The sequence below is a fragment of the Electrona antarctica genome, assembly GCF_951216825.1.
Source record: "Electrona antarctica genome assembly, chromosome: 23".
NCBI classification, from domain to species: Eukaryota; Metazoa; Chordata; class Actinopteri; order Myctophiformes; family Myctophidae; genus Electrona; species Electrona antarctica.
The window spans coordinates 5,453,847-5,477,038 of NC_136804.1; the positions used below are offsets into that span (position 1 = coordinate 5,453,847).

The 23,192-nt window shown below is 41.4% G+C and overlaps 1 long non-coding RNA gene across 1 annotated transcript; it reads right to left on the reverse strand.

The window, feature by feature from the left end:
• Positions 1-16,007: 16,007 nt before the first annotated feature.
• Positions 16,008-19,053, reverse strand: LOC306916162. Its single transcript, XR_013788946.1, has 3 exons — positions 18,986-19,053; positions 16,653-16,711; positions 16,008-16,414 (listed from the first exon to the last, which is right to left on the reverse strand). It is a non-coding gene; the product is annotated as an uncharacterized lncRNA (long non-coding RNA).
• Positions 19,054-23,192: the final 4,139 nt, after the last annotated feature.

A 23,192-nucleotide genomic window follows, 5' to 3' on the forward strand; every position in this document is an offset into this window, starting at 1 on the left:
TAATCTACATGTAAATTTCAGTTTTAGAAAGGAGAATACCACTAGATTGAACTATGTCATTAATATGCCACTGCATAGCGCGCGCGCAAAAATGCGCGTGCATGTGCCTCGTGCACGCGCGTTTTCGCGCATTTTCACACGGAAAAGTGGCTTTTACTTTCCCTCTCCACACGCAAGTTATATGAACAAACTGACAATGCATCATAAAAAGGCATAGGCCTATTTAGGCTACACATGACATTGGCAAGGCGCCGATATCAAAACAAAACATATAAATTATAGCCCTATTATACAACAGACGAGCTGACAGCGCAGTTGGGCTCGGCGACCCCGGTGTTGTATCGTCATCATTCATCATAGATCCCTCCCCGTCAGAATCTAATATCTAACATTAAATTGCAGCAGCATTCAGCAGTTCAGTTGGCACGGCGGCCATAGTAATTAGTAAATACTATATTATTTCTCACTGCAATAGTGACTATTAGAGAAATAATATAGTTAAATTGTAAATGCTTTACCTTAAACCCCAAATGTGCTCTTGCGCTCCGGGGTGGTTAATTCCTTCATCATGGCATTTACTAATATCCAACGTGAGTTACGTGTCCAGAATGTCATTATGTAGGCTACGTGAGATGGACACTGCTGCTTGTGCTGCTGCTGCTGTTGTTTTTATTATTGTCCTCCTTCTCCGACGACAACGGACTCAACGTTAGCACATGAAGGCCAAGGGTTCATGAACTAGACTTGATTTGGGCTTGGACCCACCAAATAAATCACTCATTCTCTTCTGAGCCATGTTGACAGTGTCGTATCTGGTGGAACCACATTTCATCAATATAGTCCATAAGCCATATTTGCAATAATTAGACTAGATACATTTGGTCATTGTGCTTGTGTGATGGTTAGTGAGCTAGGAAACGGTCGGTCTAGACTCAGAGCAATCACTCAGCCTGAGTACCTACCTTGCATTGTTCTCAATCCGTTTGAGGCTAGGCCAGGTGTTGAAGACACTTAGCATTCTTTTGTCTCAAGAAACCTTTTGTGAGACAACTTGTTTACCATGTGTTTTTCAATCTCTGTGAAGTTTCAGACTCCACCTCTGAATTCAACTATGTGAAAAGTACATCTCTTGTCATTTTGTCAATGTGAAAATCAGTGTTAGCTGGCTACGGCCAGTGCTGGGAGCTCCTGAGCTCCTGCTCAGGAGCCGCGGGAAGCTTTCTTTCATGTTGTACTTGTACTTCTGAAATAAATGGTCAACTCTGGGATCTCACTTCATCTCTCTGCCTGTTTCTCTTCGATCTGATGACTACAGTTTGCTGCTCGCTTTAGAGTTCATTTTCTCTAGTTTAGTGAGTAAACTGGGTTAGTTGGGTGTGAAAATACACCTCAACAACAACAACACACACATTCAGGCTGACCGGAGAAATTCAAATCCGTGCGCCCCGTGCGTAAAGGTAACCGGAAATAGCGTCAGCAGCAGAGCAGTAGCCTCGGAAACCCAGACGTTTTTATTTCCAGGGAGAAAAAGCAGAGCAGAGACGATGATAAAACCAGTCCACTTTTTATTTATATAAATAATAACGTGATAATATCTATATATAATATCTCACAAAGGGGAGGGGTTAGTACAAGTAATTTAAGTAAAAGGCCTGTAGTCCAAATTTGACTTGAGTAAAAGTAAAAAAGTATCAAAATATACTTAAAGTAACAAAGTCCAGAATAGCTAATGTACAAGCCACAAATGAGTTTGTGGATGATGCAGAAGAAGTATAAGATAGGCCAGGGCTTAACGAGAGCGAATAAACGTACAATATTTGCATCTGAGATGTAATGGAGTTTAAAGTATGAAAAAGTATATGATAATAGTCAAGTGAAGTTTAATGTAAGAAAAAATATATGATAACTCTCAAGTGAAGTAAAATGTACCTGAAAATTGTAGTCAGGTATTGCACTTGAGATAATTCACCTTACCGTAGTTACTTTCTGCCACTGCTTCCTCTTCAATCAATACTCTGATGCACTACAGTTGTTTCATCACATAATAAAAAAATAACGATTTGAGAACACTTCAAATCTGTGTGCTTTGATCAATGGAACTAACGTTTTAAAGAAAACAAATACCATGGATTTTTTTGTGACGTTATTATTATTATTATTATTATTATTTACTTTTTCTTATTTGAGGGACCCACAGGATAAGAATTGCTGGCCCTAAAATGACACTTAAATAATAAAACAATGGACGGCCCTAGCTGTCCGATCTGATAGATCAGCTGATTCATTCATGTAATCAGCTCAATCTGAGGCTAATTCTAATGGGACGATAGAGACATCAGTGTTGTTTAATGATAAGATGCGCTTGTTGTCCCTCTCATCACCACTCAGAGTTGCCGGTGGCTTTCCGTAGGCCTAATTAAAATGACAACAAGCTGGCGGTGAGATATTAACATCTTGTTTACAAGTTTGTCTGCTGCTGCACTCGGTTATTTGAACGGAGCAACTTATTTGATCGATCAAAATGGTTCAGTGCTTAATGTTCTGTGCTTCAAAGGGCATACAGTATTCCCTAAAGGCCTACCGGCAGTTATCAGCCACTGGAGTGGAGTTTATACCTGCTATTCTGCCCTCCCTAGTGGTGAATTAGCAGGCTAGTTTGGCAGATAGGGAACAGTCTTTCCAATGAGCACAAACGGTTTGCAGTAGTCTTGTTTATTGCCACTGGATAAGTTGTAAAACTGCAATAAGAAAATACAGAAAAATATGCATTCTGTAATATTAATATGTCAAAACATACAACAAAAGAAAAAACATACAAATGCTGCCACCATATATAATGTAATGTATTTAAATGGCATGCAGTTGTAACAAAGAGTGAGGTTGATTAGCTTAGTTAGCTTCAAACATAAACATCAACATTTGCTTCATGTAGTGTAGTTTCAAAGCATTTGGATGGATAAACATCACCAAATAGACTGACAGAAGACTACAAGAAAACAATACTTCAAGAAAACCAACAGAAATATGCTTACAGTCATATATTTCTCAAGGCTTGTCAAAAGAGCAGGATCTAGCATGTTCTCTCCTCTGCTGTCTTGCATACACTGAACACATACTGAACTATGGCAAGCTAGAAGGGTCAAAACACATCACATGCAATGACCCTCAATCACCCATTGGAATGTAAATGCATGCCTTTCAGCCTTTGTATCCCACTCGTCTGGCAGGTATATCTCTTTGAAAACCTTTAGTGCTACGATTGTGCGCGGGGAGACGACAATTAACACATGATCTTGCCTGCCCAAAACGTAATTCCTGGATACGCCACTGCTACTCCAGTGTCTGATAACTGCTGGCATAGAGGGAAATGATGGGTAAACATAAACAATGAAAGTTACATTGAAACTAGGGGGCACGGTGGCACAGTCGGTAGTGCCGTCGCCTCACAGCTAGACGGTCCTGGGTTCGATTCCCGCTGGGGGACGCTGTGGGGCTCCTCAGTGTCCATACCCGAGGCAGGGTTTTTCTGTGTGGAGTTTGCATGTTCTCCCCGTGTCCCCTAGGGTAGGTATACCCTCACAAAAAAACATGCAGTAATCCTGGTCTCTAAACTACCTCCCCCTGGCCAGCCGGGGCACCTGATGGAGGAACTGGTTGGAATAACGTGTTCCTACCACACGCTATACGTCCGGCCGGGGAAACTCCCCCCTGTCAGGTGAAAAGAAGCAGCTTGGACTCCTCATGCATAGAAGGAAGCATGAGGTCAGCATGAGGTCAGCCCCCCCCCAGGTTGGCAGAGGAAGTGCAGCGCCCAGGATTACATTCGATAATTGACACTGGGTGAAAAAATGGGTTGCAAAATCGTGAAATAAAAATGCATTTAAAAAAAAAAATCAACTGGGGATGTTATTGCGTGTATATTAATGCCCGACATTCCCTATGTACTGTACACAAACTACAGTTGACCCGGCAGCTGATAAATAATAGCCTGCTAGTGCTAATGTATGACTTCACTTAAAGGGTAGCCTCGATACCCAGGCTTTCATTTCGTCTGCGCGAAAAATGAAAGCCTGGATTTACGCATGGGCTGCACTGGCCTAAACGTGGGAGTCAACCCTTCCGCGTAGGCGTCGCTTCAAATTATGTGACGTCAGGGCTCTGAGCGGTGTGCACCCGTCAAAATAACACCGTGAGGAAATCATTACCAGTGAAACTTCAAACGAGGCTATGCGAGGAAAATGAGGAGAATAGCTAAAGAACCCACCACACCGTCTAAGAAAAAAAACGTGTGCCGACTCTGCATAACTTTGACAGTCCGTTAGAATGGTATACTCCAGCAGGTTTCTGCTTCTGGTCGACACAATAACAGTGCTGCACTGGGGGGGGGGGGGGGGGAGAGACCGGGGCTGACGGACAGATCGGTGAACCAATGGTGGGAGTGCGTAAATCTGAGCCGACGCGGCCCTCCCATCTAGGCCAGAAAGGTCTAGCGTTAGCTCAGGCTACTTAAAGGGTGACACATCTGCCTTGTGACTGATGTGATCTATTGGGTGAAAGGATATAGGCCTATACCCGTCAGTTTGTGTTAACACACACTTAGGCTGAGCTCACACCTTTAATGCAATGCTCTGTGCTCGTTGGATGAATGTTGTGTAGTGTCATGGCCGCCCAATGTATTTCCAATGGAGGTCACATGGTTTGACACAACATTGTGTTATATGTGTTGTATATGGGGAAGGGGCGCAGTCGAATGCGCCCCTCCCCCTCACACAACACAATGTTGTGTCAAACCATGTGACCTCCATTGGAAATGCATTGGGCGGCCATGACACAACACAGCATTGATCCAACGAGCACAGAGAATTGCATTAACCGTGTGAGTGCACCCTTACCCTCTGCCTGACTGGACTAAAATGGTAGCTAGACATGAGGTTAACTGTGTCATAGCTTGTAGCTACTGTACAGCACAGTATATAATATATATAGCATAGTTCCTAATAATTTTAAATCACACTGCGGCTCCTCTCTCCCTGTCCTGTCTTGTCGTGGCCTTGGTGTTTGGTATGGGAGAGCAGAACGCCAGCTGCCACGGACGCCACACCACTGAATCAGTATGGAACACATGCAGCTGAATTGAGTGGACTGCAGTGGTTCCGTAATGCCTAATTTATACTTGTATCAGAGAGAGCAGTGGTGGCAAAGGTACTCACATGTTGTACTCGGATAAAAGTATCAATACTGCAATATAGAAATACTCTGTCACAAGTAAAAGTCTGGAATTCAACAAAAGTACAAAAGTATTGGCATCAGAATGTACTTTAAGTACCGAAAGTAAAAGTACTCGTGAGTACTTTTACTTTCGGTACTTTAACACTAGGATGTCTGAAAAAAATGCACTACTAATATGACGGCTAACGGTCAGGCTGACCGGTGTTTTTCGTGCTATTTGATTGGCCATTGTCTCCCCCACTGTCTAATGATCTTCACACCTCTATCTGCACCCGTTGACGGCTTGCCATTGTCTTCTAAATGTTACATTCCAACGAATTCAAGGCAGCAGTTTCAACTAGACAGGACAACTCAAAGTTATTTTTTATTTCAGTTTACCAAACTATAATTATAGTGACGGTGTGAGCGCTTTATTGAATACCCTTGCGCAGCAAACACTGTCCGACTTTGTATTGAGCCAATACAATAGGCTACCACACGTTATTGCCAGAGCCAGGCACATTGCTCAGACGAAATACGACATTAGTTATATATTGTCATTTTATATAGAGGGGGAAACATCGATGTAATTAATATATATTTGATTGATTGTGCCAAAAAAAGGAAAGAGCTGTGCGTGCGTGCGTGCAAATCAGAAAAGTTTAGGCTGCAGACAAAGGAGTTGGGAGTTTGGGAGCGGCTATAGCCTTCTATATAATGCTGCGCACATATTAGCCTATATATATTTTAAAAATACCCAGCATAATTTTTGGGAAGGCTAAGCCTGGCCTAGCCTTACATACCCGCCGCCTATGATCGATGTAATTTATATATATTTGATTTATTGTGCCAGCAGAAAGGTCCGTATAGCAGCAGCACGGTTTATATATACACCATAGGATAGATCAAGTCATGTGACACATCACCGCCACAAATAGTGCTACAGCGTTATCTAAAATGCACTTCCGCATACCTCACCGTGAGTTACTTGGATATTTTCTCCCTCTCCACGAGAGAGGGAGAGAGAGAGAGGGAGAGAGAAAAAAAGAAAGCCGTGATGCGTGGAAATCAGTTCCACTGGTCGCGTGCAGAAAAGTTTACAGACGAAGGACGGACAGAACTGTTCTTCTTACTGACAAAACATTTAGAAGTTCGGGACGTCTATCGGGTTGGACTGATTTCAAACACTGTCATTTTTATTTGGCATCGCGCTGATTCGCGCATCGGCGAACATTCTCGCTCCAAGGAAATGTCGGTCGGGTCAAACAGACCATGCTATAAACTTTATTATTCCAGGATAATTGATTCATTTTTATCATCGCCACCTTACATAATTATGCTATAAAGATGGCGTGTATAGTCAACATGTATTTATATCTATTGAGCTATGCGTTTGGTTGAAACAATACGCCAGTCAGTCAATACACCATATTTCACCATATTTTTGATGCGCTGATATATGAAATGAATATGCGCGACATAGTCACAATGCTATAAACTTTATTATTCCAACATAATTATGCTAAAGATGGCGTGTATAGTCAACATGTATTTATATCTATTGAGCTATGCGCTTGGTGGAAACAATACCACACACCATATTTCTTTTTCCGTTTCGAGAAATAAAGTCAGACATCGTTATTTCTGCAAACCGCATATAACAAATATAACATCTAAAACAACATTTAGTTTATGTAAGTTTGTAATGTAAGTTTGCCTACATGTGGAAGGCTAGTTGGAATGCAAATGACACATTAGCTTGAACAATGCCCGTCTCCAGCCGGGAGGGAGGTGTGAAAAGCACTGCTTGTGGGGGAGAAAGGGTGAGGGCTCTAAGAGCGGTCCCACGGACCGAAAAAGAGCAGACATTTTAGTAGAATTATGTCTAAAATCATATTTCCAAAACGTTTCAGATGGAAAAAAAAACAGAGATGGTTTGAATCGAACATTTAGAAAAAGTCATGCAAGGGGAACTTTCTCAGGACTTCATGGGCAACGAAAATCCACTTCAAAATTTCAAAATCGGTCAGCCTGACCGCTCCGACGCGCTAGTGTTAAGTACATTTTGATGTACTTATGTCCCGTTTCATGTATACAAATGTATACAAATCTTTAGAAAATAGCAGATCTCCAACCTCACAATGTGTTGCATCGCAACGCATTGTGAGCTTGTAGATCAGCTATTTTCAAATGGACAAAATGTATATAGGGCTGAAGTGGTAAATACATGTTTTGTAATAATAATCAAAATCTACAAAGTAGACTCCCTTGAGTCTACTGACATGCAGCATGTGCTGCACAGCACTGCTCTCCCTGGAGAGCAGTCATTTCATTAAAAAAACAAAAACAAGAATGACTCACATCATAACTGCCAGGTGCAGCAAGCTCACTATGGGTTTTATTTAATTGGCTTAGAGGTGCTAGAGGCAGCCAATCATGAAAAAGTGTCCACTAGGTCCTCACCCGAGTGGAATAGTATGAGAGTGGCGGCACTAGCGTTGACTCCCATTGTAACAATGGAATGCGGAAGTGCTCATTCTATCTCAATGGGATAGTTCCAATGTTTGGAACTATAGCCCCATAGGCACCCGCTTTGCGGCGAGATCAAAGCGTGTCGCCACTCTCTGGTCCTCACTAGTCTCAACATCGACAGTATAGCTGCCAAGTTGCACCTAGCTAAAAAAAAAACAAACAAAAAAACACTACTGCCCTCTAGCAGGCATTACAGGTTAGCCAAGAACACACCACTTCAGATTCAGAGACAGTTTCTTTCCCAAATACATTGTACATATTGTGTAGCAATGATGTCACACCAAGTATAAGGTCTACCCTGGAGGTTGAGAATCAGAGAGAGAGAGAGTAATTCCAGACACATAGCGTCAATAGCTTGTAGCATCAAGCATAAGAAGTTCTCAGTCCCAGGGCTCAAGGTTAGACATAATCTACCTACATAGGCAGACCAGCATAGACTGCTTCCTACTACCTACAATACCAGTATACCACGTGACCAGGCTCTTACTGAGAGAGCCTTGGTTACAATGTGGTCCATTCGAAGCCATCAGAGGTGCCAGACCCTCAACAATTCACCGACCAGCAAAACCCGAGGAGGCGTTTTTCACGAACGTTTATATTATACATACAGTCCAATTATCAGCAGTGTTGTTCAAGTTACTTTTAAAAAGTAAAGAGTTATAGTTATAGTTACTTATCTAAAAAAGTAACTTTTTTTAGATAAGTTACTTTACTTTACTTTATGAAAGTAACTTGAAAAGTTACTTTACTTTACTTTAAAAAATAATAATATAAAAAACGATTTAAAAGAAGGTTTTTTGTTCTGTCGCACAGTAAGAGAAAAGACAACTCCCTCCTAACATTATGAAATGTAGTGGAACAATAAAACATGTTCAGAAGTTTTGACAGGCATTGTAGCCTCAACTTGCCTTCAAAACAAATGGTGCTGTGAAAATTTGCAATATGAAAAAAATAAATAATAATCAAATAAAAAATGAGTCCAAATAGGCCTATCTGCAGTGGTAGAGAGATATTCTAATTCATCAAATGTATTTTTGAGCTCATCTTCCATTTTAGAATATTCACTGTATTTGGAAAATGTATTTCTGCACATTGGCCCTGCTTTCACTAGTATTTTGCTGACCAGTGCTCTGAAAGGAACAGACTCCACCGTTGAGGGGAAGCATTTCCTCAACAACATACCTGGCAAGTGGCAATCATTTTGTCAAGTTGACTCTTGGTGACATGCCTCTGTGGCGATTTAAAATCGATCTTTGTCTGTTTTGGTGATGTGAGGCAGCCTAGCTCATGGACTGATTTAAGATGCTTTCTTAGATTTGCATTGTGGACAATGCTTTCTGTCCGCCACATAATTAGCATTTTCACCTCAATGCTTTTCTCGGGGGGAGAGGGCAGCCCTATCACTGTGCCCGGAGAGGTGGCCACGGGTCCCCGGTTGCATGCAACGGTGTGCAAGGCTAACGCACGGCTAACGTCAGGCACTGTGCTGCGCAGGAGGGACGTAGCAGTAATAATAAAGGCAGTACGGGGAATCGAATCACACACAGCGGGGACACTCCATGGCATGTTAAAACATTTCCTTGACCCGCAAGTACTCAAATAATGCTTGTATTTCCAACCCACAAAGCATCCGATCTCGCTGTCGTCCGCGTGTGGTAATAATGTTCGTTCAACCGGCGTTTTCTGTGTATGCGTTACGAGGGTTTGTGTGTCTGAGTTTAGAACTGTTACCACCACAGCCATACGAAAGACCCGCCCTACTCTGTCAGACTGTCTCTGATTGGCTTACCCTGAAATCTGTCCCTACGTTAGCCAATCAATGACCTCTTCTGCGACGTGCTTTGTTCATCAGTTAGAGTGGTCTCAGAGGCTAGTATCAGAGCACACTGTCAACAGAGTACAACACAGAGAGCGGCGCGCTCTCTCAGCAGCAGTCAGCCGCACAGAGCCTGTATGACAGACTCACGGCGCTGTATGGGGAAACTTTTCACTTGGATCATACGTTGACATAATAACGCTATAACGCGGGTAACGCTCGGACAATAACTATAAGGCCGTTATGGAATAGGGAAATGTAAAGCCTCCGTTACAAGTTACTGCAAAAAGTAGCGCCGTTAGGTAACGTAACGTGATGTAAGGGCGTTAGTTACAACACTGATTATCAGCCCCGATAAAGAGCAGCGAGACCATAACTTCAAACCCCAGCAGTTTCGCAGCTCATATTCAAGCTCTCCGCGAGGATGGCGGAGCTGCCTAGCGCTATAGATATCCACCTCACAAATAATACCCATAACTCTGAGTGTACAGTAGGCCTACAAACGGAACCGTAAGGGTCCATAAACTGTTAATTATAAAGGGTTTTTTTTGCCCAAAAGCTGAAATTAAATACAACTAAGCGTATAGACTGGCAATTTTCTGTGTGCGACATCGGCATGCAACCAAGTATAGCTCAGGCTTAAGATGATGCCACACATGGTGCTTTGAAGTGGGTCATTACTGCAGCAGAACTTTTCTTCCTCTGTACAGCTATAGTGCCTGCACCGCCGCTTGTTATCTGTTTGAGCGGCTGGAAAAGTAATTAATGGCGGTCTCCCAGGACAAGGGCCTACAACAAGCGCCAAGCAAAGTGATTATGTGCATGATGTAATGTAATGTAGCTTAAATGATGAATGTTCAGCGGGGATTGAGAGTGAGACCAGGGTGCAGCGGTGGGCTGTCATCTCCAACGCTACAAGCATTTCCTGACCGATTCAATGAAGAAATAAAATCTGGAGAAGTTTACAGCTGGTGTTAGTTAGTATATAGGCCCCAGGTAGGAATTTAAATCCAGTGTAGCGAATTGTGACCAGATTTGACTGAGAGCCTGCGCAAATTCCAGCTTTTCACCAGAGGAGAAAATCTATTTTTTTAATGAGTTAATAGCACAGGCAGACTCTTCACATACATGTCTGAAATAAACGTCAGAGCTGATTTAATTCAATGTAAATATGAAATAAATGCTTAAACATGTAGCTAGGTGTAATGTTAGAGACCACAGAAGTGAACCTTTCAAGCCCGTTTTCTCAACTCATTTTCTGCAAGACATTACTCTATAAGTCATATCTCCAAAACTGGTGGGTCAAACTGAACAACCAATATGTCAATTTGAAGCTATGAATTCCCTGCTTTCATATGACATGAAAAAACGAAAATTCAAAAAAATTATTTGAGGGAGTCGTCAAATTTGGTCACAATTATCGGTATAGGCATGAAACGGAAGGCAAGAGGTGTACACTGTTAGCTTCTCTCCCTCCGAACCCCCCAACGAGTCAGTCACGTTCAACCTCACTCTCCTCATTCTCATTCGCTTCAAGCTAACTCACAGCTATTCCCACCGTGCAAATGAGGCACACTTTTTAAACAGACCATGTAGTTTATTCTACATGCTCAGCATTGTCAGCATGTTAATGGATGATGCTGTGGATTGTACTGTGATAGGTAGAGTATCTTAACTATGCATTGAAGGTTCAATATCCATGTTCATGTAATAACTGTATTTTAGGCTCTACTTCGGGGGTTTGTGATCTCAGATTGTGTGGATTTATGCTGGATATAATTATGTCCCAATCTAGGCCTACAGATAATCTAGGGCTATCCTATCTAAGCATGTCACTATAGGCTAGCCATGGACTTTTACCTTTCCCTGTGTTTTCGTTTTGAGTGGTGCAACCACTCCATTGCGGAGCTTTGTGTGTCTCTGGGTGTGTCTGTCTGTCTCTCCGTACCTGGCTGGCTGTGTCCGAGCACGGAAAATATAGTTTGGTTGGTTTTCACAACAAAGTGTCACTGTTGCGCAGACTAAAACACACATTAACTGTATGATGATTTTGGGTTTGACAGTACAGTACAGTAGAGGGACCCCCCACACGGTAACTCATTTCTCAACCGTTCCGGACGCAGGGAGCCTCGCCGGAACCGGCCCGGCACCCTGGGCGCGTTCCTGGGGGTCTGGATGTTCCCGGGGACCCCCACTATGTGGTTGGAACATGACCCTCTTTGCACCATAATCTTGTGTACAAGGCGCTGATATTCTTTTTACGCCTTAAAGGGATAGTTCAGATTTTTTTTAACTTAAGCTGTATGAAATACTTTCCATTAATATACAGTAGTGGTTGCAACTGTATTCATTGATTGCCCGAGTCCCGTGGTGGGAGTTCTGCTCTGGTTTTGGTCAATATTAAGTAGTTCCGGTCATTTTGTGGGGGGGCACAGGGGGCCACGCAGTAAAAGTAAATTAATTCACAAAACTAACGTAATTTGTATTGTTTACCTATTTCTAAAATATTAGCGCAACTTTTGTTCAACTTTGACCCCTCTATCACATGGAACTATTTTTTTGGGCGTAGTGATATGGACACAAAAAACATAGTTCCATGTGATAGAGGGGTCAAAAATGAACGAAAGTTGCACTAATAATTTAGAAATAGGTAAACAATACAAATGACGTTAGTTTTGTGGATTAATTTACTTTTACTGCGTGGCCCCCTGTGCCCCCCACAAAATGACCGGAACTACTTAATATTTCACCTAAACCAGAGCAGAACTCCCACCACGGGACTCGGGGCAATCAATTAATACAGTAGTATATTAATGGCAAGTATTTCATACAGCTTAAGTAAAAAAAAATCTGAACTATCCCTTTAATATCTAATATCACATGTACAGTATATTCTCACTATGTTGATCCACCTACAGTATATATGTCTAACCACATAATATAATGTACGCAAGTAGATATCTTTTGGTGATATGTCCCCCCCGCCCCCTTCTCTTCTCCCTCTTCTGGAAATAACGAATAGACTATATATGGAGCTCACTCGAAAATGTGTGACGTGACAATAAAGCCAATTCTGATCATCCGCAAGACGAGTAAGCATGTCTCGTGAGTCGTGACTTCTGACGACTCTCTGTGAAATATCCCTCCACGTTGTTTTATGCTTAATCCATTTTAAGCTATAGCATTATGCTATAGCTATTGAAAAATAGCAGGTCTACAAGCTACTAGCGCAGCACCGAGTGCCGCGCTACGAGCTTGTAGGTCTGCTATTTTTGAAATATCGTGAAAATGTGGCACACATTTGGAATATATATTCTTTCTTAACGTTTTTAACTCAAAGGTTTGCTTCTGGAGGGTCCCTTGAAACACAATATTTTCAGATGTGGGTTGGTGGCCAAATATATATAATTTTTGGGGTCCTTGACTTTTGAAAACCACTGATATAGAAACATAGGGCTTTCAGCAAACTGATTTAGAAGACATTTTGTATTATCTGGTGTCAGTCCTAAATGGGTTAAATATATATCAAACTCAGAACGAGCGAGTCCCTTTGGTGACAAGATGACTTGGTGAGTGTCCTCCGAGCGGTTTGTCATTTAGGCTGTGCTGTGAATCAAATCCTTTACAGTCTGGCCTCTGTGATGGATAGCACGGTGGCTCCGCTCTCCTCCACTGCTTGACTGATGGCGTGAAGGAGGGGTGCACTCAATCAAAACTAAATCAATTTAATTGATTCGATATTTTATTGAAAATTAAACCCATTAAGACATGAGGGCGATTCTACAAAATCATTATGAATCAGCAGTTCTTTCAAGATTTTTTTTTTTTTTAAATGATACAGATGCTTCCTGGGTTTTAATGGGTTAATAATAAGGATAAGGATAATGATAAGGATAAGGATAAGGATAATAATTTGCTAATAATTAATCGATTAATAATCAATCCCTATTTTGGGGCATGTCATAGGCATAAACAAAAAAACAAAAAAAGAGCTGATCTACGTACAGCACAGATATGCACAACACCGTTGTGTAACAAAATGAAAGAAAACATGATAACCTTCATCCCAATAGTTTCCTAACCATTGGTTAGTTAACCATCACTAAAGTCGCAAAAAAAAATGTATTGATACTTGCAGGCCAGGTGAATTCTGAAAGAGGATACCATGCTTCTTCTCTCCTGTCTGGACACTAGTCTAGGGGCTGGCCGATAGGACTTCAAAGATTATATATATTTTATAAATAGTATGGATCTACATTCTCACAACGTGTCAGTGTGATGCGTTGTGAGCTGTTTTTGCCATTTTTGAGTGGTGCAAACCACTCCAACAACTGGCTTAATTTGTACCTGTGTACCCGTGTTTGTTCGTACCAAAAAAACGAGCATGGTTGCTATGGTTAGCAACCAAAAAAACGAGCATGGTCAGTATGTGACGTCACTGACATCACAGATATCACGTCAGAGTGAATCAATCTCTATATAATCTCTTTATAGTTATTCCTCAACAGATGTTAGGCATAGTGGCAAATACCCAAGCTATGTAAGATCATACTATACCATCTCATTTCAGATGAAACCGCTCCTTCAACGCCTGAGTGACCTACCTTCAAATGACACTGTTGAGACTGAATTCATGCGGAGAGTACTTATGACACAGATGCTGTTATGGAAATAATATATGTCCATCCGGGTGAATGTATATCTTAGAAGTTTATTCAGAAGAACAGCAACGAGCAAACATCTCTCAGTCCACCAGGCTTAGCCTGTATCACTCAAACTTTCTCTCTCAGTACATCTCTCTCTCGTCGTCTCCATCCCACTAGCCTCCCTCAGCTTCTCCGTAAGTCCTCTCTTATACTCCAGAAGCAAGTCCACAGACAAACATGACCTTCACAAAGGTACAATACAATACAGAGACGCCCTGACTGTCTTGGCTGTCCGCCCCCCTCCTGAGACGGGAACTACCTAGTGATACCTATTCAGGCCCAGCAGGGTCTCATAACAAACAATAGGTGTGACATGGTCTTTTACATACAGCTTGATCAAAGGGTTGATTGGATTAAGACAGGCTTTCAGGCCAAGGTGTCGTTGCTCACAAACACGACCAGACAGACTAGCATGGAACAATATACTATACATATTTCCCACAACAATGCTTTCCTGGTTCTAATGTACAGTAACTATAACAATAAATGTGTAGTTGCACCACTCAGTTCACACGGGTGTGATTTTTGTATACTACCATTGTACAACAAATCTAATAGGCTCTATGGACACAGAATAACGCTTCCTACTTCCAGGCCTACTTCCTTCACAGGTGTTAGGCTCTGAAGGCTCTGTTCCATTCTTGTCAAACAGAGTCAGGGTGCTGCTATAGACCATTGTGTTGCCTTTAAGGCAAATGTTCTATTTTTCCTGTATATAGTAATTTGATGGTACATTTGTATTTCTGTTTACCTTAGAAGGGCTTTTATTTTGAAAAAACTATTTGTATTTAATGAGAGTCACCTGTCAGCACCATTTTCATGCAGCAGTGCACAGAGATCCCAGGCTGTTCAGAGCTGTGAGCCTAGAATCCCATCTAACCCACTTAGGCAATGTCGTAAGTTGTTGTGTTGATTTCAGTTATGTTAACTTTCTGTACAACTTTGACTTTTTGTACATGTTTATTTGTAAGAGGAAAGTTATTTCTTTAACAATGTTTGCTGCTGTTTGCAGAGCATAGTAGCCTAGAGTGCACAGGTGTAGAGCATCCTGCTAATTGCCTTGATTTGTGTGTGTGCGTGTAGGTCATTAGCTACTCACCTGTTTTCTTTTTACTGTGAAATAATGTCAATTAAGAACAAACCCTGAATGTTTGTATTGTTATTATGTTTGCAGTTTTCACCGTCATGTCATGAGGAAGAGCAACAGTAAATGGTTAATCTTACTTTGTCTCTGTCTTCATTGGCTGTGGTTTAACTCTGTGTTTAGTGACAGTTCTCTACACTGCATGAGAACACTACAGTGCTGCTATAGACCATAATCACATGGTGGCCATCTTGACATTCATTGGCTGCCATTGAAGTGATTGACGTGATTTTTCCTAATGTCGATTCCTGCCAGTTCCATTTGTACACTTTGAGTTATGGGGGTTCTTGAAATTAAAAAGTTTGAGAACCACTGTAGGCCTACACTAAATGGAACAGAGCCTTAATTAGTATCATCGGTAACACATGTGAAGGAAGCAGGGGAGGGACCCGGAAGTAGGAGGAGTTATTCTGTGTGCATAGAGCCTATTGGACGAAATAAAAATGCCATGTTGATTCGTTGATATCAGCCCACATGAGCAAGATTAAGCCGGTTATAGAGGGCATGCGCATGCATAAAGTCAATGGCAAATCAAGTGGCAAAGTGAGTGGAAAAGTAAGTTTAATGTTTAATATTGTTGAATACAATCAGACAGGACGTTTCCGTTTGGATGTATGGGCTGTCGAGGCCAGAAAGTATTGTTTTGCCACTCAGTATATAGGCGTTCCGCATACCTTCCGGGTATGATGATGATGTCACGCGGATACCCTCTAGTGGTTCTAACTGTTAGTTTCTTCCAATATATTTGACTCCGGTCCTCTCTGGTGGCACCTGGGCTCCACTCCACATCAGTACCACCCTGGTGGCTGTCCAACGACAGTACCACCCACCATCTCCACAAGAATAAAACAATTGGCAGTTGTATCTGTCATAGCCACCGAGGCTATACAACTGCTACAGGAGAGCTCTTGTGTGGTTTCGCTGAACAAAGTACAATGTGCTCCGCAGTTACCCTAGTAACAGGAGCAGCACTCTCAATCTTGAAGCACTGTTTACTCTGCCGCACGTCTAAAAAAGAAATAGAAAGAAAATGGTCCATTGTGTTACAGACACCAGGAGTATGCTACAGTAGCTGCCATGAATGTGTCTGAATGATGCTAATTACTGTGTTTATGCTGCCTGTAGTAGCTGTGACAATAGTGTAATTATTGAGAGCTTGTCAGATGTGCTGAGATGGGGCAGAAAGCATTCATCCCCATCATCCACACTACTTTAGAAATCATTATTGTATCAGTTTTCCCAGCACCTTTTCTCTCCCTGTATATCATTGGAGGTCTTCAAGGGATGTAGGGTTGCCAAGCGTCCCTTGAAATACAAATATAGAATAGTATCGGGTGGTGAGTGATGGGAACTGAATCATAGCCCTGCAAACTTTACTAAATTACTAGTCTTGGATCATGACGGTCATATATGACAGTCTTGTATCAAGTCTACTACATTACTAAATGTGTCTTGAAGTTGGACAGTCCGTTTAGATTTCCCCAATTCAACATGTTATTTTGTATTTCCGTGTTTTAACCGCGTGCGTTTATATCCCCGATGCTGTATGACAGCAGCACTACCAACGTTTTACTTTCACTGTACAACCCGTCTTTTCCCAGGACGATCTCTAAAATCTATTCCCTTGTGTGTGACTCAAACGTGCAGAGGGGAGGCCCCGCCCGCAGTTCAAATGGATTGAACAAACCACTGCGCAGGAGATATGGGGTTGCGCAGAATCAAAATCGATGTGTTTGGGTGAATCAATCTATGTGGATTAAATATATATGTTACATTATGTGTGTGAGTTGATATGAAGTCTTTTGATGTTCTGGGTACTTGGGAGGGAGGGAGGGAGGGAGGGAGGGAGGGGGAGCCCACGCTACAACTGGCTCCATTGCAGTGTCGTTTTCGTCGACTAAAACTAAGACGAAAAATATCTGTCGACTACCTTTTTTCACTGACAAAAACTGTTGATTTAGTCAACAAATAAAAACTAGACTCAAATGTTCGGAACGGACTAGTGGACAAGAGATCCAGTATAAGTAAAAGACACAAGTCATTTTACACTTGGTTGCATGCTGAAAATAGCAGATCTACAAGCTCACAACGCGTCGCAGCGCGACACATTTATTTAGAGCTTGTAGATCGGCTATTTTCAGCAAGCGTAAAATCAGCCATTAGGGCGGCATCAATGTCCGCCAAAACACATTTGTCGACTAAATCAACCGTAGATTTAGTCGACTAAAATCTTATGATATTTAGTCGACTAAAACTAGACTAACACTAAAACATTCCAGGTGACTAAAATGTGACTAAAACCAAATGAAAACTATTCAAGAGACTACGACTAAAACTAAAATAGAAATTTGCTGCCAAAAACAACACTGCTCCATTGGCAAGGCAACAGCGGTGCAGCGGTAAAGTAGCTGCACCACCGTGGAGTGTAGGGTTTGAAATCGACCACGGGGCATATCCGTCTTTGTTGAGCACTGGGCCCTAGTGGTAAGAGGAAGGACTGCAGGCGGACCCGTGGATTCATGACAAGGAAACCCCGTGCAGCTGGGCTTTAACATCGAGCGCTCGGTTGCACTTCCGCATTGGACCACCAAAATGTGGTGGTCCAATGCGGAAGTAGACGTTTTGCGACGGTCCTTCCGGGTGCTTCAAAACGCCACTGAGCAACTTCCACTGACATGAATAGCGGAGGGGGCGGAGCTTCGCGCCAGATCAGTCTCTATCCTTCTTTATACTCTATGGGGGAGGCAAGCCGGGTGGGGAGGGTGATACAGTATTTGTCCCTGCATGTATGTACTTCCTGTGGGCGGCACTTGTCACTTGTCAGCAGGGAGTGTTAGGCATATATTATATAAGAAATAATAATAATAATAATAATAACTGGCAGGTGAGCCAGTATGATACAACAGCAGTGACACTAAAATGGGGAGAAAAGAAACGTACCTTATTTAGAAATTAAATGAAAGACGTGGGGGGGGGGGGGGGGGGGAATATATATATTTTTTTTTTTATCAACTAGTCAACTAGGTCCAGAGTTTAGGTACCAACAAGGTCGACTATTGGATTTACTAGTCGACTAGTTGCTTAATGCTAATATATACTATATTAAAGGTTGTTACCCTGAACTCTAAATCCTGGCCTAAGCAGTGATGTTAAAGCTAAGAAAAAATAGGAAGAGACAAAAGCATGAACATAAAAAACTGAGTAATAAGATAATAGGTCAGCATAATGTATACAATGTGTACGCACAGCATATTACAGTATATACAACCTCAGCATTTATCAGAAGCTGCCACAGTATGCTTCAGTTTAGGTAGGAACAGTCAAGCATTTTAAGGTGCAAAAAGACGAATGATTAAGCACACTTAGCCTAGTTATTTTGTGAACATAATTATTGTGCAGTCTCTGGTGTTGTCACAGTGGCAAAAAGTATTGAACCCAAGTGCAGAGTCACGACCAGCAAGGCAGAGTGTAATCAAAGCATTTATTGAATAATGCAGAAAAAAGGCAAAACATAAACAACTAGTAAATGGCAAAAACTAAGCAGTCCAAAAATGCAAAAACAAGGTACAAGCAAATTACCAGAAGCTTCAAAGCATAGTCCAAGAACAAGGAACAAGGCAAGAGATCCCAGGTACAATGACATGAAAGTCTGATCCGACAAGGTGTGTGTTCAATGAGTCCAGTCTTATAGGTGGTGGGTTGATTGCAGTAGTGTTCACAGGTTTGTAATGGGCTGGGCTGATGAGAGTGGAACCAGGTGTGTAACTGGGACTGAAGTGTGGAATGGGATGAGGGAGTGGCCGAAGTGGAAATACAGACAGGGGGAGACTCAAATCATGACAGGTGTAACACTAAAGTGTACTTAACCATATCCATACACGGATTATGAAACAATGGGCCCCTGACACAAACTTGTAAACTTTGTGCATGTCCCTGTAAAGTTCCATAGATAAACTGTCGGGAAAACCATGCACTACAAAGTGAATGTTTAGGTTAGGCTACTCAAAGGCTCTGCATGGCTAGGGGCCACCTGAGCTCTTCTGGACAGTAATCCACCCTGATCCTGAAATACATAATGTTTGTGAGGTGGAAATAAATAAAAACAACCCAAATTCCTGTTATGTGAAAACAGGCTTACACTATGTTAACAGATTAATGTCAGCATACTGTAACTTAGCAATTAGTTGGAGACAAGGCACATTGAACTTGGATGAGAGAACATTCATGAATATGGATTCAGTCCTTGTCATCTTTTAGTATTAGTTTGTTAGGCTATTAGAGCAGTGTGCTACACTAAATTCCTTAATGACATGTATTTTAATGTAATAGTGTGACAAAGAAATTATATTCAAAGCCAAAATATAATACTGCAATGCAGTGGCGTGCACAGATAGACACTAGGGGTGCTAGAGCCCTTGTTCTCTGGACAGCAATGTGCCCTTTTGAAAAAAATAAAAAAAATGGTACAGTGTACACAGTATGTGGACCATGGTGACATTGATCAATTCTTGATAAAAAAAAAGCTTCTAATACATTATTAATGCCCCAACATCTATAAATCTCACACTATTAAGGCAACCGGCCGGTTCCACGCACTGCACAAGGTGCCCTTTTTTCCAGTTGAGCACCTGCCCCTCTAAATGTCTCTGCACGCCACTGCTGCAATGTTAATTGTTATGACAGGGCAGGGCGTCGACATGACTTCAAACCACTATCACGATTATTTGGAACTTTTGCCTTGATACTGAGCTTGTAGATCGGCTATTTTCAGTCATTAATCGCACACAAATCGGTCAAATTCCTGGTTCCTACTGTATGTTACAATATCTGTTGCTGTCAGGCAGAAACCTTGTATTTAAAATTTTCATGTTTTGTATACAGAAGTAGTGAAAATAGAAGATCTAGACACACAAAAAAGGGGACAGTTTTAAACATAGGGGCCTACAGTATGAGGTTTTCAGCAAACAGCGAAAATATGTTGGCATATATGTATTAGGGGGAGAACATGCCGCCACGGCTCAGTGGTCCCTTTTAACAATCGTTCTCTGAGACCCCGCCGTCCGTCCAGTGATGGCCAGGGTGCTTAAATGCTCGGTAAAATTGTCCGTGAATTGTACTGACACCGCCCCAGGCTCCGCAGGTACTTACTGCCCCCAGTCTGGCCGTAAATCTGGGACTGGCTACCCGAGGACCATGGTGGGCGGCCCCATAAAAATTCTATGAACGCACGGCTAACCACAGCAAGTCTGCAAACAGCTGCTCAGCAGAGGCACTGAGGACAAGGGAGTGGGAGGCAGCTTTTCATTTCAAGGTTTAGCGTTTCTCCACTGCCTTAACACACCAGCAGGGATCCAAAGGGACCCTTAAAGATGTAATAAAATGAAAAATATGTTTGTCTCACTGTTAGAGCATATATACCCACGGTCATTATGAGGACAATCTATTAATAGATGCCCAAACAATTGAGACACAAAATAGACTTTTTACATTTTGTCAAAAGTCGAATTTGTATTTCCTGAAAACACAATTGTACCTACGAGATGAAAGTGCTCCTACACTCACACCTGAATTAAAATAAGGAGACGCTCTTGAGATGTTGTGTTCTTTATCCAACTCGGCAGGCAGTGCATTATTCATTTTAAACTTATAGATAGTATGTCAAAATATGTATCTGAAAACATTGGAGGTGAGAAAAAGCAATAGGAATACAGTACATATTTTGAATAATATTTCAGAAACAGAAGGCTGTGTGTTTCTGAACCAATCAGAGCGTTGCATCCCTTCAGGCTATAGAACGTAACTCTGCGACGCATGGAGTTGTTTGTTTACAAAACGTTCAGATACAGTCAGATACAGACGGGTGCATGCAGCTATACTGTGTGGCTTATTTCTATTCTAACCTATGTTTTCAGATACATATTTTAGCGTGCTGATTACATTTAAAATGACGAATGCACTGTCTGGATGTCATCTTGAATGAGATTCAAAGTAGTTCTGGAATCAAAATCATTTGGAGGAAACGGGCAACAATGAAAATCAAACGGGTGAATTAAATAAACATTCATTTAAAAAAAATGAATCTTGATTTGATTCACCTGAATATTTTTTTAAATTCATGCGGGACTCGACACGTCATCACGCATCACGCTTTCGTTCAAAGGAAGTAATTCAAATTTGATTTATGGACTTTTGATGTAAAAATACACAAAAATGGAAATTTTCCCCATTGTTTGGCATCCATTGTTAGGCATGCCCATATGATGACCACTTTTATGGTCTAAAAGTGTGAAAAACATATTTTTCATTTCACTACGTCTATAACTTAATTATGTATACTCTCGCATGCTGGGTATTTTCGGCAAAGAGATTTGGTATAGAGCAAAACAAAAGGAGAGCGCCTATTTGGTCAACAAAGTACAGGGTTTAAGTTAAGTAATATTTTTTGATGTGCATTATTGGCAGTCAGTTATTGGCCTTGCTAAAATGACGGCATTCCAGGGCAGCAATGCTAACATCGTACGATATTTAGTCACCTATATAACATTAAAAGTTAACATTTCAGATGACTAAAATAATGACTAAAGGAATTGTATTCAAAACACTGACTAAAACTAAATCAAAATTGATGATTCCAGGCCTGCTGGGATACAGCCGGGATAAAGGGCTTGGCTGAAGCTGTGGAGAAAAGGGAGGATGGGAATGAAAGGTTGAAAGAACCAGTAGACCTGAAAGATGTATTACCTTATTCCTCCCATGATGCATTTAGGCCATCTGGCTAATTCAAAGTATATCCATATTGGCTCCTCCACCTGCTCAAATGTATGGTTGCATCCAACTAATTAACAAACTCAAGTCACATGCAGTGTGCTACATGTACTATAGGGATTGATATGGCTTTACAGTAGCAATAACTGACCTGGGGTCGCATGGATATAGATGCGTGTGACGACATTGGCCTTGGATACATCCAAACAGAAAAGTCGGATTGCATTAAACGATGTTAAACAACGTTAAGCTCTTTGCCACTTGCAACTTGAAGTATACAGCTTTGTGTCCACTGCTCTGCGAATGTACTCATCTTACCATTTAAAGGGGAATTTCTCCCTAAACCTTTTTTTTACAAAAGTAAGTTGATAATTATGTATATTGACCAAAAAAATATATATAAAAAAGAAGGAGGAGCTGGAGCTGCTTCTGGAGGGGTCTAACGCTAGAACTCCTATTCAATCGTGCAATTGTTTTTTGTTTACATCTGTTCTAGATGATGTGACAGCAACACTCCATGCATTGTTGACACTGCACTGTTCCTGGTCTACGTGAGCTGATGTTAGACCCCTCCAGCAGCAGCTCCAGCTCCTTCTGCTGCTTCAGCTCCCCTATATCTTTATTTATTTTTTTATATATTTTTTTGGTCAATATAGGCTACATAATTATCAACTTACTTTTGTAAAAAAAATAAGTTTAGGGAGAAATTCCCCTTTAACATGGCAGCCAATCAAGTGGTCAGATGAAGGAAAAGGTTTGACTGTTGTGAACCAGAGTTATGGTTGTTATTGCTGTTCTGATGGCACGACACCACCACCAGTCCCAATTCAGGAAGTGTATGTACTGTAGGCATTCAACAGTAGTAATTGGTTCCATCCATTATTAAAAATATACATTTTAACGATTTGAGGGACATCATTAATATAAGGTTTTTCCTTTTATGTGAAAAAAGCCGATCTACAAACTGACATGCTTTTATTTATTTATTTAGAGTAGCAAATTATTTTTACCCCCTTTTTTA